Source organism: Sipha flava, unplaced genomic scaffold (assembly GCF_003268045.1).
Source record: "Sipha flava isolate LNK unplaced genomic scaffold, YSA_version1 236_pilon_pilon, whole genome shotgun sequence".
In the NCBI taxonomy this organism is placed as follows: Eukaryota; Metazoa; Arthropoda; class Insecta; order Hemiptera; family Aphididae; genus Sipha; species Sipha flava.
This window is the reverse complement of record NW_020272878.1, coordinates 1,612,020-1,632,355: the sequence shown is the minus strand read 5'-3', so window position 1 is coordinate 1,632,355 and position 20,336 is coordinate 1,612,020. Positions and strand designations below refer to the sequence as shown.

Below are 20,336 nucleotides of genomic sequence, written 5' to 3'. Positions count from 1 at the left end.
GGAATGTTAGATTTATAAATATCATTTTTGCTCCAATATGACGCTATAGATCGTTAAGGAATCAATTCTATCCATATTATGATACCCAAAAATGTCCTCATTTCTACTATGTCGATTCCATCTATTCCTTAAGCCTAGATTTTGGCCGTTGGGCTAAAGCATATAAACTGTTACCATATCTATTTGCTTCTATAACTAATAAATTTAAAACATCGTCATCGACAAACAAAAAAAAAATCGTAAGAGGACCCATTATAAAGTGTTTCTATTATATTTTGGTTAATTCCAAAAGGCTCGTTATTAGGACTGAAAACTGGACACGAAGTAAAACTATTCATTAGACCACAAGTAGATGAAGTTTGAGTAGGAAAAATATTAATATTTGGTTCGTGTGGTATATCACTATCTTCTTCGTCACTCGTCACTCGAAGAAAAAATGTTAGAATCCTGTATAATTATTGAATATATTAGTTCTATATTACTTTATAGTAAAATATACGAAGATAATTTTCAAAGCATTGCAAATAAATTATGGGTTTTTCAATTTTTTTGAACGTGAAAATAGATAAAGATAAATTAAAATAATCAGTGAAGGTGCGTTTACATTACGGCCGCGAACGCCAACGAATGCGAATGAACACGAACGAACGCGAATTCGGTAAAGATTCGGCCCCACCGTGCAGACTATTCGTTCGTGTTCGTTCTTCAGCATTCGCTTGCCTTCGCTCAGAATTTGAGTTTCAAAATACTGTTTAGTATAAATTCAACTGTTATGTGAATAACTAATAAGTAGGTACCTATAGCACACATTGATTTTGAATACTGTTTGTGTTTTTTAAATTTTTAATAATAATGTCGTCAAGCGAGGACGATCTTCTAATGGCATGTGCTAGTTTCGTGGTCATGAAATCAATAAATATTTGCTTGCTATTTCGAGCCAAAAATCGATTTTAAGTTTCGATAATTTATACTTAGGATTTGATGAGTCCCAAAGAATAGGACGCGCTTTGTATAAATTTATTAGCGTGAAACACTGATCGTCAGAGATTTCCATAATTTATAAATTAATATTCTACTAACTACCTAATATTTTACAATCAATTTACAAATAAATGAGACACTAAAAAACCGTTGATTATCAAACCCTAAAATACAAGTGAACACAAGCGAATTGGTTGTGACGGGCCGAATCACGTTCACACTGAATGTCATTTCTTCTGATCTTACCGCTAACCGATCGAACCGCACCGAAGGCGAACCATTCGTACAAATGGCCATTCGTTCACGTTCGTTCGCGTTCGGCGTACTGTTTACACTTAATCATTAGTAAGCCGAATTCGCGTTCGTTCGCGTTCGCGGCCGTAATGTAAACGCACCTTAAGACCCATCCACGCTACTAGATACCTAAATTTATGAATCATAAATAATAATAATAAAAACATATCAAAGAGTAGTCGGGGTCTGCATCCGAATCATCGCCAAGTCGGATAAATCATCATTAAATGACATATTAAGAACATCAATAATTTCATCGTTCTCCATTGTATATTATTCGTCAATCGTCACACATCGTAAACGAGTCAAAGTGAAATTAAATAGAAAATAATATGACAGTATGGACTATAATAATATACTATAGACATTGAGTACGATAACTGGTACTCACATGGAATCTGTTTATTTTTCTTTAAATAAACATACAATTATACCAATACGCTTATAAGATAAGAAAATTATTAGAAATATGGAAAAAACCTAAGGCCTATGGTGTAATCTGTCCAAAAATATATTGGCGTACGTGACTAAACCAGTTAGTGCCAGTATTGGTACTCACGGCGTGTGTGGACAACCCTATAAAAATATTCTGGCAGTCAACTTGATAATAATTCATGAATAGTATAAAATATATAAAATATACGAATAAAAAAAATTAACGTCCAGTTTTCGAAAACGATTCGATTGTTAACCTTGTTTTTCGAACTGATTTAAGTTTGCGTCGTTACTACTGGTGAACTATTTTTGACTGAGGCGCGCATACACTCTTTACTCTACGCCAAGTAAACTATCCTACGTTGACTACTAAACTCTTTTGTCATTAATGTAATTTTATGTTTTAGTAATGAACATCTACCTAAATCTAATTTTTGCTTTCATTATAATTCTAAGTTAAAATAACTACTTAATATTTATTAATAATTTTTGTATATTATTGTTAAATTATATTATACCTAATATATTTTCAACTCTCTGATTCCATAAGCGTTACTATAAATACATTTTTTTTTTTATAATAAAATATCGTTTATTGAATATTTACAATCTATACTATATGTACAATGAGTAAATTTGTTGGAGGAATGACGGTGATGGGACGGTGAAAAGGGAAGCTCACAATAGAGCTACCTTTACATGAATATTAAATTAATTTTGGGTGTTGAGAAGATCTCTGGACCATTTCCGATTAAGGCATCGGGTAGAGTTACCTGGCAGTGTATTAGAGTGAAGTTGAGATATAAGTTGGTTTGGGTGGCTGTGCATTTTGAAGTGGAGTCTTGAATAGAAATTGGCTGCAGTCTGGTTGATGGATGGGACATTGAGGTCTTCGTGTAGAGCGGCGTCTGTGACGTACCATGGGGCTTTAGTGACTATGCGGAGGCAGATAGATTGGAACGCTTGAATTTTCCTGAGGTTTGAGGGTTTGGCAGTGCTCCAGAGAGCTATACCGTAAGACCATATTGGTTGTAGTAGACTTTTGTATAAAAGTAGACGGTTGGAGAAGTTCATATTAGATTTGAGAAGAGGTCTGATTAGGTGTAGGCGGGAGTTAAGTTGTTTTCTTTTGCTTTTGAGATGGGGACCCCAGGTGAGTCTCCTGTCGAGTAGGAGGCTAAAGTATTTAGCTTCCCTTGAGTGGGGGATTACTGAGTTATTGAAAGAAACTTCAGGACAGTCCATTGGTCTGAGGGTAAAAGTGACGTATGTGGATTTGAGTTCATTTACTTTAATTTTTTCATGTGTTGCACTATTTTGAAAGCTTGTTTAGATGGTTTTGGAGAAGGTGACTGCAGATAAGTGGATCATGGTCAGAAGCTATATGGCAGTATCGTCAGCATACGTACCAATGAGAGTGTTTTCGGAGGAAGGAATGTCCGCTGTAAATAGGATGTACAAGACTATAAATAAATACAAAAATACAATAATAATAAAATAATATAATTGTATATAGAAATTAGTTTTTGAATCGTCCGCATACTAGATCTTTGAGAGCCTGTACATATAAATAATGTAAAATAACGATTTCCGTTCAGTTAAAAAAACGAATAATATAAGCTTAGACTATAATATTTACATCAAATTCCGCAACAAAATTAATTCTACATTGAACCAGCATATTAACAAATATTAAAAATCAAACGAAAAAGTAGTTTATGATTATAATAATAGACCTACACAATCGTTAGATTATATTAATACATTTTAAACAATTTTCCAATAAATGTCTGAAAATTAACTCTTATAAATTCTCCATATTTCAATTGACTATAAAAGCCTTTTTTTTTTGGTATACTTCAAGTTATGTTCTTCATATTGATTTCACTACACTATTGGGCATATAAGTACAGGCAGTGCAGTACAGACCGTCATACAGTAATGGCGTACGTTTCTTTCCTGTCTCTTATCTGTTATATTATTATTTTTTATATTTACGAGTTTCTAATATTTGTCAACTTTAAAAGTATAATAATCGTCCATCGTTTATCTTAGTCTTGTCTCTCCACCATAATTAGTGCCATTTTATCATAATTATGAACAACTCGCAGAAACCCAAAGCTGATACGCCTGTTAAGAAGTAACAAAACAGTTCAAATAATTAAAAAAATACTCTGGATAATATTTGGTCTCTATTGTCAGATATCAACAGCAAGGTGAATACGTACGATTCAGGTATTAAATACATCAATATTAAACTATCCAACCTTGAATCATTGTTTGTCGATCTTAAAAATCTATGAGTAAATTGTCGGCTGATTTATTTGAAGTTAAAAAAGATAATGTAACCATGTCTTCAGAAATCCAAACATTATGTGAAAAAATTACTAAATTAGAACATTAAAAATTCATCTGCTCAATTACCTGATTTCGATATTATTAAAGAATTTCGTGATAGAATATTAAAAGAAAATAACCTCATAATATTTAATGTGGCCGGCTCTATATCTGAAGATTCTTCTGTAGCTACTAACTTAGTTATCGAGATACTTCAGAAATTATATAGTCCAGTTTTAGCATCTAAAGCTAAATGGTTAGGTAAACTTGAAAATCGACCACATCCTATTTTAATGAATTCAACTCGCCTTCAGAGGTTCACTCTATTCTGCGTATTAAATCTAAAATTCGTAACAGCGTTCGTTGGAAAAATGTTTCGATTAATATGGATATGATGGAAATTCAAAGAAACCTCATGAAATCTCTTCGCACTCAACCTTAGGCCAAACGAGAAGCAGGTGATTGAAGCTGGCTCATTAAATATATCACTGGAGTTCCTAAACTAGTTCACAAAAACTAACTTATCATTCCCAGATTAATAATTTATGTAATACATTCAATACTGTAAATAATCGTTATAATTCTTTTAATTTTAATTGTAATAATTTAAACATTTTTTCCGGTATGTATCAAAATGTAAGAGGCCTCGGACTAAACTTAACTTACTTCGTGTTAAAATTCCTTGTTTATATTATGACTTTTTTGCTTTGACTGGAATATGGTTATGCAATTTTATCCACGACAACGAACTTTGCTTTAATAATTACAACGTTTTTCGGTCAGATCACAATTCCCTTACGAATAAGTGTAAAAGAAGAGGGAGTGTTGCTTTGTGTATAAAAAATAAATTTCCTACTTTACAGATAATACCTCATATCTCCTGTATTGAGCATAGTAGAAATTAAACTTAACCGTAAGGAGAACATTATTCTGGTAGTTTGCTATATACTTCAATCAAGTCCTTTAACTATTTACGTTAGTTTAATAAGTTTATTAGAATGGTTACAATCTACACTATTTATCAATCAAAAAATCATAATAATGGATGATTTTAATTTACCTGCAGCCTCTTTCACGTCTGATTAGGATGGTCTGCACATTAATGGCGTTACTTCTGAATGTTCTAATACACTTTACGATTTATTTTCCGAAAATGGCTTTTTACGAGTATAATACAATCAAATAAAAAAATCACAAACAATCTCAGTTAGATTTAATTTTCTTCATTGTAATTAATACTTTTGTATCTCTAAGTTCTGAAGAATTAGTTCCTATAGATGTTTATCACCCAGTTTTTTCTATTTGTTTTGAATATACTATTTCTAATCAAAAAATCAAATGATTCTAACTATAAGTATTATTTTAAAAAAGCAAACTATAAGGTCATATAAACAATTAGGTCTTATCCAACTGTGACTGGTCTAAATTATACAATTCAAATTGCGTTAATTTTGCCACTAACGAGTTTTATCGTATTGTAACTGATGTTATGAATACATAAATACCAAAATGTTTTAGTCATATACGGACATTTCCTAACTGGATTTCAATTGATCTACGTAGATTGTTAAGAAAAAGATTAGTCACCCACAAAAAATATAAAAATTCAAAAATCCAATTTGATTACGTAATATTTTCTAACATTCGTAAACAATGTAAAATATTGACTAAAAAATGTTACTCCGATCATTTAATTTACATCCAAAATGTACTTATCAGTAATCCCAAATAATTTTGGAATTATATTAACAAATCTCGGAAAAATAATGAAATCCCTGCTCCTCTACACCATTTAAATAAAACCTCTGATAGTCCATTAGAAGTTCCTAACTTATTTAGTGTTTGGTTTTTGTACATTTATGTTAAGCTTATTACTTTTGATGATACAGTGCTAGATAATATCTATGATTGCATTGATTGTAATATGATAGATATCTCAATTACTGAAGTTTTTGATGCCTTAGTATCGTAAATAATACATATTCTTGAGGTCCTGATTTTACCCCTCCTATATTACTAAAAAATTATCATTGGGCATTAACTAAACCTATCCATCACTTGTATAATCTTTCTCTAAAGTTCGAAATATTTCCAAAGGCCTGGAAAGTCAGTTACGTTACTCCAATCTGGAAGACTAGTGATATCTCTTCTGTCTCTAACTACAAACCAATATCTAAATTAAATGTTATCCCAAAATTTTTTGAAAAAATCCTCGAACCTAAATTAAAAGATTTATTCAATCACGTTTTTGTAAATGAACAACACGGTTTTCGTCGTGCAAAATCAAAATCGACTAACGCATTAGTATTTTATTCCTATTTGGCTTAAACCGTTGCTTTAGGGGAACAAGTTGATGCTATCTACACCGACCTTCAAATGCCTTTGACAAAGTGGACCATCGTCTTTTTCTGGCTAAACTACATAAATTAGGCTTATAAAATCCAATATTGTCATGGTTTTCTCCTTATTTAAGTGAACGCTCCCAGTTAGTAAACATTAGTAATTCTATTTCTAATATTATTAACGTTACGTCAGGAGTTCCACAAGGTGGTCATTTATTCCCATTGCTTTTTCTATTATTTATTAATGAACCTGAATAAATATTTCAATACTTGTAATTTTCTATTATTTGCCGATGGTATGAAATTATACATGTCTATTCGTTCTGATGAAGATAACATTTCCCTGCAACACGATTTAGATCGGTACTCATTAAATGGCATGTTCCTTAATACCTCTAAATGTGTTCATATTTCTTTCGATTGTACTAAATCCCATATAAATTCAATTTATCATATAAATGGCGTCACCCTTAATTCTGTTAATTCCCTTTATAGGTCAGTGGTATAAATATTTACCAATGCTTTGTTTATTTTTCTTTGGACCAGATTACGGCTTATTTTTTCAAAATATGTGTTTTTGGAAAGTTGAATATCATGGCAAATGGTCAACCTATACGGCGAGTGTGGTCGTTGTTATCATTTGTTTGTTTCGTGCGTTTTTCGTAAAAGTGGTAAAATATTTTACCAGTGATATCTCACATGATGTCTTGATTCTTGTGAGCGTGATAAGTCAAAGTATTTTACTAATTATACCCATGTTTGAAGTGTCAAGTCTTTCAACGGTAAGTTTTTATTTTACTAGCTAACTACTTAACAGAGTTGTGCGTAGTTAATACATATTTATTCAATTTCAATATCATTTTTTTTATTTTTAAGAAAAAAAAAAAATAAGAAAATATAATTTGACCTAATAAGTTTGAATTTTTGATTTGATCTATATATAAGATTAATCAAATAGATTTTTTGATTTTTCAACTTACTATTTAGTAACAAATAATAATAAAATTCATATTTATACATAACCTATATGCTTTGGCAAATAATTGTACTTTTATGCAAAATAATAGTGTCCGGCACATTTTTTTTTATCAATGTATATGATTATTATTAAAAGTTTGTATACTACATATTTTTATGACCATAAATATTTATATATTTTTATGACTATGTTTATTAAAATATAATGAATTTCAGTTAATTAATTTGTAATTTAAACAATGTACAATATACTGACTGTATGATAATATGATTAATAGTTTATATAATTATAACTATATTGTGTGTTTTTTTATTTTAGATTTTTACATAATGAAAGATACTGAAATACATAGTTTGTTAGAGTCAATTACTGATGACCAAGCATTTGATTCGAACATTGGTGGTGATAGTGATGCTGAAGAAAATTTACTACTGAAGGTGAGTTCTACTGAACGCTCCACCACAAGAAGTTCAAGTTTTGATTCTTAAAGTGTACAGTCAAATAGTACTCATAGTGTGGAACAAAATGAACAGGTTGAACCAAGTTATATTGAACGAATTAGTCGTCCTATACGTTCAAAGCGTTGTATACATTTTTCAAATATTTCAAGTTGTAGTGAAGCAATTGATGATTCTGATAATGACCCTGATATTATACCATTAAGTCCTCTAATGCAAGCCAACATATCTTCCAGTTCAGATTAAAATAGTGATCATAGTCCGTCTCAACAACAAAATTCAAATAACTACCAATGGAATAAAATAGGTGGCATACCAACTGAATTTACTAAATTTTAATTTAAAGAAAAATATGGGTTGAATGCAAATGTTGACAGTTTAAATATCTTAAACTATTTTAAATTGTTTTTTAATATAACATTTTTAAATTTAATTGTTAGTGAATCTAATTTATATGCATCACAAATGAACAAAGAGTTAAAATTAACTGTCCCAGAGCTCAAAGCATTTATAGGAATACTAATAAAATAGGTATAAATGTCTTGCCTAGTATGCGACTTTATTGGTCAGAAGATGATAACTTTCATCATTCTAAAATTTGCAGTATCATGACAGTAAAACGTTTTTTAAAAATACTTAGATTTATCCATTTGAATGATAACCAAAATATGCCACCTAGAGAATCTTTACATTTTGACAAATTATATAAAATAAGGCCCATGATTACATATTTAAATCGAATTTTTCCAGAAATGTTTTCTCCATCCCATTACCTATCTGTAGATGAAAGTATGATAGCATTTACTGGTCGCACTACCATGAAACAGTACATGCCATTAAAACCCATAAAACGTGGCTTCAAAGTTTGGGTTATTGCATGTGCTGAATCTGGCTACATGTATTCGTTTGATATTTATACAGGTAAAACACCAGGTGGTGAAGTGAATTTCGGATTAGGAGAAAAGGTTGTTTTATTATTAACTCGGACATTAGAACATCTGGGATATTGCATATTTTTTGACAACTTCTTAAGTAGCTTACAACTTATGAAAAAACTGTTAAACAAACATATTTTTGCTTGTGGCACGTTTAGAAAAAACAGAAAATTTTATCCTTCAGAATATTTAAAAAATTATAAAGTTATGAAAAAAGGTTATCTTGATTTTGCACAGTCTGGCGATAAATCAGTTACCAAGTGGAAAGACAGGGGTAAAAATCCAGTGAACCTACTAAGTAATATGCATAATGGTTCTGAAAAAGTAAATGTTTTACGTACAAATGCTCTAGGAGTACGTTAGTCTGTACCATGCTCAAAATCAATATCCGATTATAATGTATACATGGGTGGTGTAGATAAATTTGACCAGTTGCTAGCTGTTTATAGTATAAGCTGGAAGTCACGCCGTTGGTGGCTAAAAATATTTTATTATCTATTAGATTGTTCTATTGTCAATAGTTATATTTGTTATAAAGAATATAAAAAAATTAAAAAAGAAAAATATATGACCCAGTTACAGTATAGATCAAATCTTGCAAATAGTTTAATAAACAATTTTAGTTCTCGCAAAAGAAAGCATTTTACATCCTCTGTTGAATTGGGTAAAAAAAAAGTAAAAACTTCTGTAACTTTAATTGATGTTGGTACTCATATACCTATTATTGGAACTTATCGTAGGTGTGCTTATTGTAGCACAAAGGCATATCAAAAAAGGTCTAATTTAATTTGCCAAAGTTGTGATAAAGCCTTATGTAAGGAGTGTTTTGGCCCTTACCATGGCAGTGTTCAAAATAAATAAATGATTAATTGTGATAAGCATGTTTCTAATGTAAAGCAAAGACTAAATTGTTTAAATTATTATTATATTGCTATTTTATTCATAGTAAGATTTTCTAATTTTTATTAATTTTATTTTTAATTATATTTTTTTGTTATACTTACAAAATATATTTTTTTTATAATTATTACTTATTTTATTTTAATTTGTGATAAACATGTAATGTAAAGAAAAGTCTAATTTGTTTTAATTATTATTATTATATTGTTATTTTATTCATAGTTATACAGTAAGATTTTCTGGTTTCTTTTTATTTTTGTTAATATTTTTTAAAAAGTTTTTTAACTATTTATTTGTTCTTTGACTTGTTTTATTCAATTTTTACCTAATATACCTAATTTACCTTAATATACTGTTATTATTCATTTAAAATAATTGTTTTCTTATTTTTAAAGAAGTGGTAAAATATTTTACCATGACCTAGACAATCATTGGTCGATTATTTTACCACTCTATAAGTCAAAAACTTACACATAGAAAAAAATTTTTTTTGTCAATATTGAATACAAATAATCCCATGATATCAGAAACAATATTTTGAAGTGATCAGACTAACAGCGCCCCATAAAGGGTTAAGTACAAGATCATGGTATTATTCTGGCAGCCGATTTATCCTTTAATGCAAGTATAAATAAAATATATAGGACCAGTATTCGTACGTTAGGGTTCATCAAACATATATGCCATGATTTTAATAACCCTTTATGTTTGAAAGTATTATATTGTTCATTAGTAAGATCATCACTTGAATTTGGTATGATATTATGGAATCCAAATCAATTATAATTTATCAACAAATTAGAAAAGGTCCAGAGAAATTTCCTCCGTTTTTACGCGTCTAAAACAATGAGTTTAAACCAAAATATGGATGTGATTGCAAACTTTGCAGATTTACAGTTCTTAAAGACCAAACGGTTAGTTTTTTATGCTACTTTTCTTTATAAAATCTTGAATGGAGAAATTGACTGTTCTGAAATATTATAAAAAATTTGTCTTAAATTAACCTCTTTCAACTGTAGACATAACCCTCCTTTTGCTATACAAATGTCAAAAACAAATTACTTTTCTAATAGTCCAATGTATCGTCTACCGACGTAATGCAATCAAATAAAAAAATTTGATTTTTTTTTTTGTGATTCTTGCACCACGTCAAAGACTTATATTTATAATGCAAATATAATTGCAAACTTTAATTGTTATTTGTTAAAAACCTTGTAAAAAAAAACAATTTTCTGAAACAATAAAAATTAATAAATAAAAAAAAAAAATTCAAATAATTAATATACATTTTCACTTAATATTTATTACTACTTGGGGTGTTTGTTTATTTATTGATTTTATAACAATAAATATTATTATTATTATTATTATTATTATTATAATATTTCGTGATACATCAGCAAAATGTGTTCGGTAAGATAAATTTCATTTTGTTGACTACGAAAAACTTAACAATATACTGAAACCTTTAGTAAAGTTTCTTACTGATATAACCAATAATTGTATGACTTATTGAATAATAATTAACAATACAATTAATATCTTTTGTAGATATTCTCAAGATGGCAATTGATTAAAGTTATCAAGTATCAAAACATGTTTACTCAATCAAATCAAATACTTCGATTCTCCATTTTATTGCTCACCGGGTGATATCGATAATATCTTATTTTAATATCTAATTAATCGCTTTACCAATGGTGGTCTTAATGAATGTTCTATATTTTTATTAGTACTTTTTTGAAATCTTAAAAAAACATTTGCTACAATAAAAAAAACATATATTTTATTATTTCAATATCTATCTTAAACATTTCGGTGATAAATATACGATAATTTAATATCCAATACCAGTTACATATGTCAAACGAGTACCTCAGTAAATAGTAATATGTTTACTTGAGACTAATAATACGATTAATAACTCAATATAACATGTAATTTGTTCGTTTGACTGTAGTATAATATAGTTATGCGTATATCAATTTATAAAAATAATATTCTTTGGAAAAGTTACTCGGTGGAATCACATTAGCAATTGTATTATAACTCGTGTGCAGAAGACACCTCTTGTCGTTCTCACTATTTTACTACTCAGCTGTGAAAATAAGATTACACGACAAAGTTCCGTTTTCAGTCTTCACACATACACACATATACACTTACGTGTTTATCATCAACACGGAGATAATAAGAGCCTTTAGCTAGAAATTGAATTAAAATTCTCGCCACTACGATATTATAGCAACGTCGTGACAACGACGACGGCGGAAATGATAATCTCTAAAATTGTCGATATTATGTGTACACGGAGTGTAAATACTTCATGATTACCAAGCTCATTAATGTTATGGATTTCATTTTTATAATATGCTGAGTGTATCGTGTTTAATAATAAATAATAACTGTAGTACTGCAGTTTAAGATAAAATTTAACTCGATTTCTAATCGCGGTTTATTTCCAGAGTTTACATTTTTACCATAAATAAAATGTTCACAAATTCACGGTAATTTCTGTTTTTAATTATTGAAAAAATTAGTCTTTCCATAGACAATTTTCGTTGACTTTGTACAGTCATAAAAATTTTAATAAATAAATAAATATAACTATTGCTTTTACGTAATGTATGAACTATTTCATTATTTAAAATAATATGTGTAGTTATTTATAATATTATAATAATATTTATAATAACTGACCTAAATGTATAGTAAATGTCTAAAATATACCTCATACCTTTTTTGATCAATGAAACTATTTATTTATTTTTAAGAACTTATTTATTCTATACAGCGTATAAATTTTATAAATTCCTATTATCTTAGGTAAACTATTGCTTGTTTTGAATATCATTGTGTGATTTTAATAAACATATATTCAAAAAAAAGCGATACTTTTATGAACAGTTGTTGAAAACTATTGGTGTAATATCATATTTTATTAAATTTCTGATTGAGCCCAGTGAAGATTATTATGAATGAAACTTAAACAAGATTCATGATGTACAATTTAGTGATTTCTTACACTTATCAAAAACATTATATTTATAGATATTTAAAATATGAGAAGTATAGTCAGAATGTATTATGAATGAAAAATTCTTTAAGGACTTGAAGACTTTATGTAATATTTATTCAATATTATTTAAAAACTGTTTTATTTATTCGTTATTAATGTTTGAAGTAAAAATATATTGTCTGTGAACAAAAGTAATTTCGAACATGGACAAATTTGAATGGTAATGTTCTAAAACTAACCGATATAACTCAGGATTACCATAGTCACCATATGCTCGATTATTGCATCATACTTATACGCATAAATGCGGGTCTAGTGCAAAAGGAATATACGTGATAAATATTATTACGGCACATGTATTATATTAATTTTGTGTTTGTAAAAATGTTATTTTAATTAATCAAATAAAATGATTGTTGATACATTCGTATGCGCAAATAACTGAAATCGTGGCGGATATGACGCGTGATGTGAAACGTATACTTAATAACTGTATCGGTTGTATTTGACTGGGAACGACAAGGAGCCAGTTACGGTGGCGGAAATCAGGGTCCGAAAGGCAGTAAAACTGACGACAAACAGCATTAAAGTTTGTACACAAGCTAATTTATAATTTACGTTCATTGTTCCGAACTTGTTGAACACACAACGGTTAAACCTTGGTTATTTTCAAAAAGTCTAGTTTCTACGTCGGATGAAAGCCACACGAGTTATAAAATAGTTATAAAACAAATTTCACGAATACGTTATTTTTTATTACTCATATTATCAAAAATCGATGCTTAATAACTGATAAAAATCAAATGCCTTCATATTTGGCTAACGATGTGGAACCTCCAATTTACGAAACTCCAAGGAATAAAAAAAAATATATCACTTTGCCCCCATCCCTTGGACATGTAAAAAAAAGTAAAGGTAACTATTAAGAGGTTTTCATATTGTCCAGTATTAAATGTCTCACAAATTTTTAGTAAACTAAGTATACCGACTGAGTATTAAATATATTTTAACAGAATGCCTCATCTACGTAGATTTCAGAAAAAAAAATCTTCCTGAGTAGATCTACATTTTACTTAAAAACTCACAAAACTCATTAAACTCATTAGTCAAATTCTTCACCTCTTCAGAGTATATTAAAAAATTATAAAAATTAACCACTTAATCAGTGTATAAATTTCTTACATTTTTTATTCTCTTCCCTGTTTGTATTCAATTATGTATTTTAAATATATATATATTTATATATTTTTTTTTGTATAAATTTCAATAGTCATTATTGTCAAGAGCTAAAATTAAAAAATAATAAAAAAAAAAAAACTTAACAATTACAATTCTATCGTATAAACTATGTTGTATGTCTAGTTTCGAGTAAACTATTATTCGCGTGATACCGCCGTTCAGTGGTCTGAAACAAATATTTAGCTGGCCAAAAGTGTCATTCCAAGAAACTAAAAAATCCTAAATTTTATAATGAACTAGCTGACCCGACAGACTTCGTCCTGTCAAAAAGATTTGTAATGTGGCAGTTTTTGTGCCTACGTATTTTAAAAAATTCTCCTGAACAGAACGTCACCCTGGTGATAGGGCGTTGTAAATAAAAAATAATTAAATAAAACATATATAAGGATTTAAAAGTAAGTAATCGCTTTATTGTTAATCATGTGAATCATAATTATTATTATTATCATTGTAGTGCTTTGTGGTAACGATGTTTTTTGTTTGATTACCTGGCGCATAGATAAACAAATCTGATGGTTTTCCAACACGGGAACAGGCAACATACAATTGACCATGTGAGAAACATGGGTTTTCTAGATTAATACCACAAACACTTAATGATTGCCCCTGGGACTTGTTTATAGTCATAGCAAAAACAAGACGCACTGGAAACTGTAGTCGTTTAAACTCAAATGGCACATCAGTCAGAATCATTGGGATGCGTGGTATGAGAACATCTTCTCCTTTATACTTTCCTTTGAGTATAGTTGCTTCTATCACATTGTTTAGTAATTTTTTTATCGCTAACCGTGTACCGTTGCAAAGACGCGGTTAGTTGATATTTCGCAACATTATAACCACCGATCCAACCTTTAATTGAAGATTGTGAGGTGGCAATCCTGGCAAATCCAGCGAGTTTAAAAATTCCGGTGGATAGTTGACTACATCATCTTGATTAGTAGCCGAATCAACTGATTTATATATCCTCAATTCGCCTGTAATTTGTTCTTGAATTTTGAAATTTAATTCATTTACATCTATGTTTTTTGCAGCCAGTATAGTTCGTTCGCTCAACCAATCATGGTTTCTGTAATTTTGAGAAACATCTGGAAACACCTTCTGAATAAGTTCATCTTTTGATCGAGTTAACTGACAAAAACTTTGAGGAAAGTTAATGCAGCCAGTCAACATGTCTATAGGAAATTTGCCATTACCAATGTCAATGAGTTGTTTAGAGAATATGTTTCCAGATTGGTCATTTTGCAACTCGACACGCATATTCTTGCTTAAATGAAGTACTTTGACATGTTTCCACAAACTGGAGGACTTTAGACATGCATTGAGTTCATCAGCTGGCGTTGATCGTGGAATCACCGGCAATGTTTGACGAAAATCTCCTGCTAATAAAATCATTGCACCACCAAATTGGTTATTATTACTCCGTAGATCTTTTAAGGTTCTGTCCAAAGCCTCCAAAGATTTTTTATGTGCCATCGTGCATTCATCCCAAATAATCAATTTACATTGCTGCAAAACCTTTGCCATTGCAGAGTTCTTCGAAACGTTGCAGGTTGGAGTTTCATTGCTTTGCATATTTAATGGCAATTTTAGTGCTGAATGGGCTGTTCGACCACTTTCAAGCAAAGTTGCTGCGATTCCTGACGAAGCGAGTGCAAGTGCAATTTTATTTTGTGAGCGAATTGTTGCTAATATTAATGAAATCAAAAAAGTTTTTCCTGTACCACCAGGTGCATCTAAGAAGTAAATCCCTCCAGTTTCATCATTTGTTACTTTCATAAGAGTTTCAAATACATACTTCTGTTGTTCATTTAACAGTGGAAGATTTGTTTGAATTAATTCTTTCAAAGCGTTGAGATCATACAGTCTTTCTCGATGCAACTCTTGGTTAAAAGCGTCATGCATTGGACGATTGGGCGCGGTCAGGCCTAATTGAATTAATAGTTTGTTTGACATTATCAAGCACATGTCCTCAATTGAAATCAATGCTTCATTGTAAATTTCTTCACTGATTTGTATATTTGGATTTCCCATTCTATTCTGTATTTGATACAAAATATCATCACACATATAATATTTGTACTTGATCCACAAATCAATTGGGTTTGATGGGAAGCATGTAGATATGATTATAGAAAACAATGTTCGTATTTGATGAGCGTGTGATGATATTACAGCATCATTGAGAGTTTGATCCCAATGAGCGTCATTTTCAAGCAATTGCAAACGTTGACAGGCTTCTCTGTAGGATCCACACAATTCACCATCAACAGTTCGTAACTGTTGGAATGATGTTGGGCCACGTACATTGACTAATAGCAGTCGTAAATAAAAACATTCATCATTGCTTGGATGTACTGAATAAATCCGGCCAATCGCATCGGTGGAATATACATCTGTATATCCTGGAACTGGTTTTCCTTGTTTCCGTCGTATAAATCTCCTTGAGGATTGATTCCAGGTATAATATTTTGGCATTTCAGAATATAGCAATGTTTGTGCGAAATCATCGTTTTGGCATGTCTCAAAAAAACTGGTTAATGTAGTAGATGGTGGCTGAGCAGCTCTTTGTACTGCGTTCTGTGCTGTAAAATACACTCTTTGTCCATTTTCTAAATGCACAGCTAAGTGAACAACAGAAGGGTGTCTCTCATGAATAGGAAAAGAAAATATTCGCCAAACTGCTTCATTACTACTGACATAGCGGCCCATTTGGTATTGGGTAACTTCATCATTGGAATTCTCTGCACCAATTCCAATCACAGCCATATCACTCCCTTTGGTTACATATTAAGCAATAAAGCTCAAATTGACTACGTTTTAGTTACAAATCATTTGTATTAGAAAAAGAAAAGGGCTATTTTTAGGGTTTTTTCCAGCAATAATTCTAATTTTTCTCGCCGTAAAAACCATCCTTGAACTTCAACGAACATTTGAAAAAAAGATTTGGCCAAATTGGTCCAGGCGTTGTTGAGTTATGCGCTTACCAACACATTTTGCGATTCATTTTTATATTATAGATTATTTTTTATTATAATATTTTGTGGGTAAACTAAAAATATGAAATCATTAGGTCATAAAATCATATAATATTAAATATAATAAATTGGTTAAAAATTATTCTCGTGCAATAATTGGCTTATTTCAATCTGTAGTACAAATAATATTGTATTTAATGTAGTTGTAATAGTACGTACTTTTTTTTTAGCTGATGTGACTTCTACAAAATTAATTTATAATCGAGATCTAATAAAAATAATTGAGAAAAAGGATCCATGCAGTCAATTACCAAGCCATTTTAAATTGTTTAGTAAATGAATCGAGTGGGTTGAATTGGAGTTATGATTACACTGAAATGGTCGAAAAAGAAGTAATCAATTTTTGTTTAAAATCATCTCGGAAATGATCCATGGTTAGACACGACTATAAAACGTTTGAAAAAAAAAATGTCGAATGGCTAATTAGCGTTTTTACGATGCCTGTATAGAAAAATAAATCTTCGTTGCCTTTAGGTCGACCACCTATTAATAATTATGCATTGAGTTCTGGAAGAAACAAAAGACAAAAAATACAATCATTATTGAGTTCCTCGAATATCATTTCTCCAGAAATATTAGACACTGCAAAAATAAATTGTTTATGTCTGAATATAGAAATGTAGATTCTTTGTTTGAAGATTCTTTATCATCTCCGAATAAAGCTAAAAAAATTATTTCGGCTTACACATGTACAAACAAAACTTGTCCTATTCCCTATACCCCAATTGAAGCTTTGGATTTTATAATTGTGAATAATTTCACAAAACAACAATATACAAATATTCGCAACGGTTCTAAAAATAGAAACAGTGATATATATCCATCTTATGAAAATGTACTAATAGAAAAAAAATTGTGAAATATTTTCAAAACCTATGTACAAGAACTATCAAAAGATGTTATTAAATTATTAAGAATACTAGAACCAAATAATGAAGAAGATAATGATTTTTATACTTATTTAAACCAATCCTTTTTAGAAATGAGTATATAATAAAATATTGACCTATGTGTTTCAAATAAATATAAAAATTTTAATTCAATTAAAATTATTAATAATAGTATTAATTAAAATTAAATTTATTAATATTGTATTTTGTAATTTTATTGAAAGTAAGTAGGCACTTATTTAGGGAAAATGATACTTCTTAATTATTAGAACAATTTGGGGCGAATTTTTTTTTTTTTTTTTTTAACTTGTTTTTCACAACTTGTACTATAACACGTATCTATTGAATATTGCGTAAAAATGAGTAGTTTTTAGTAATACTCCTTAAAAGTAAAAAAATAATGGAAAAATTGTGTTTTTGTGTTAAATTTGGTATTGTTCTACAGAAAAAAAAATTAAAATTAAATAATATGCCGTAATATAATAAAAAAAAATGTAATAATTGTGAATTGAGAAAGTTAAAGTTTTAAACATTTTTATTAAGTACGAAAAAAATGATATAGATTTTTGCGCAAAAAAATTGGAAATATTCAATAAAAATTTTAATATTTCCAATCAAATTGCTGTGTAAGTTTTGATAATCAATCTAATGATCTTATATTTTTAATTTATCCACAAAATATTATAATAAAAAATAATTCATTAAAAAATTTATTATTTTTTAGGTTTTTGGAATGACACTTTTAGCCAGCTAAATATTTGTTTCAGACCACTGTGCGCCGCCTACTGAATCATGTTATTATTTATAAATTCAATTTTAGCATGCATTACTCGTATTTTATGTCAAGCTGTTTTCGTTATGATAATAATAATAATATGTTATGATATGACGGTGTACTATTAGGTGGTGACATGGTTTGGTTCGAATTATTTATAATCGTTTTAATAATATCGTAAACGGCGTAAGTTTGTATTAACATATAATTTATTTAATAATCAAAATTAACATATATAGCGGATTGTCATATTTTGTGACGACGAAAGATTAAAATAATTAGATAATTTAACATTATCATTGTTCATGCGTAAATAGTGATACAATTATGTAAATTTATCCTTCAGAGACTGATTATTCCGGGATTTTATTTTTATTTTATATACTTATATATACTTTATTTTATATACTTATTTACTTATTGTTATAAGTATCTTTTTGTATGGTCAAAAAGCTTTCTGTAACGTATATTTTTCTCTCGTCTGGTAACTATAAATATAATTACGTTTATTCATATTTAACGAATTTCAATCGGTACCTATGCCGATTAATAAATCGCGTGTTACAAAATAATTAGATTGCCTGTCTGATATAGCCGCATCCTTAAACGATCAGCTTTATCGGGTTATCAAGCATAATGTTTTAAAAAAAGGATAAGTTTGACACTGGCTGACGGGAGAAAAGTGTACGGTCTTGGATCTCATAAATCTAGACTGTTTTGGGGTTTTAGTGGCTTACTATAAAAATGAAATAATGTTATTATACGTGGCCAATTTTCGTCAGTCCGTCAAGACTAGCGTATTTATGTCTCTTGGAAAATATGTTCTAAAATCACTATATCTTTTACGTAGTCCCCTCTAGAATCTGGCGTTTGAGATTTCGGTCAATACAAACGAAAATATAACACATTATATATATATATATATATATATATATATATTTGCTATATATACTATAGTATACATTTTATTTTTTTATTTCCTTCGCGTATAAGGCTCGTTTGTATTAAATTGGAAAAAATGTCTATTTTTGTACCCCCTGTAATCTATATGACCATGTTGATAATATCCATAAACTTCGTAGTCTAAATAGGTCTAAATACACTAAACATTTAATTTTATTCTAATTTCATATCGATATTTTATTGTAATCTACCATAAGATTATACATATTCTCATCGATATTACTTTTCATAAAATTAAATTTACCACACAAAAATATTGTTTTTTATTTATTGTTATGCAAATAAATTGCTTTTAATACGATTTATAATTTACAGTAAAAAATGAATGCGTGGCCTTTATAGTTGTTCTACATACAGCAATAAAAGTTAATTTGAAGAATTAGCTTTCAATATACATTTTTGAAAATAATATCTTTAACATACATACATATGCCGCTCTAAATCCAAGGCGTAATTCTGATATAGTTGATATATGTTTGGTTATATATATTATAAACTGTATAATTATTATATGAATATTAAAGTGGTAATAAAATCCATGTGTTTTCGTAACAATAAAATATTTTACCGTTTCAATTTTTCAATGAATCTTCATCCCCATATGTACCTCCCTTTACAACTAATTAAATACTGTGTAAAGGTAGTTGTCAGGTAGCATAATAAGTGCATATAAGAGCGCTTCTTACTTTTACAGAACTACGGAGCCCGGGGCCAACTGAAATTAAGATTTCCAGAAATTATTCAATCATAATAA

The 20,336-nt window shown here is 29.3% G+C and overlaps 1 protein-coding gene and 1 pseudogene across 2 annotated transcripts in view; both read right to left on the bottom strand.

Annotated features, from left to right (window-relative positions):
* The window catches only part of LOC112683787 (contactin-4-like), a 577,774-nt gene that overhangs the window by 124,838 nt on the left and 432,600 nt on the right, over positions 1-20,336 (bottom strand). The window lies entirely within an intron of this gene.
* Positions 14,365-14,612, bottom strand: LOC112683791 (annotated as a pseudogene).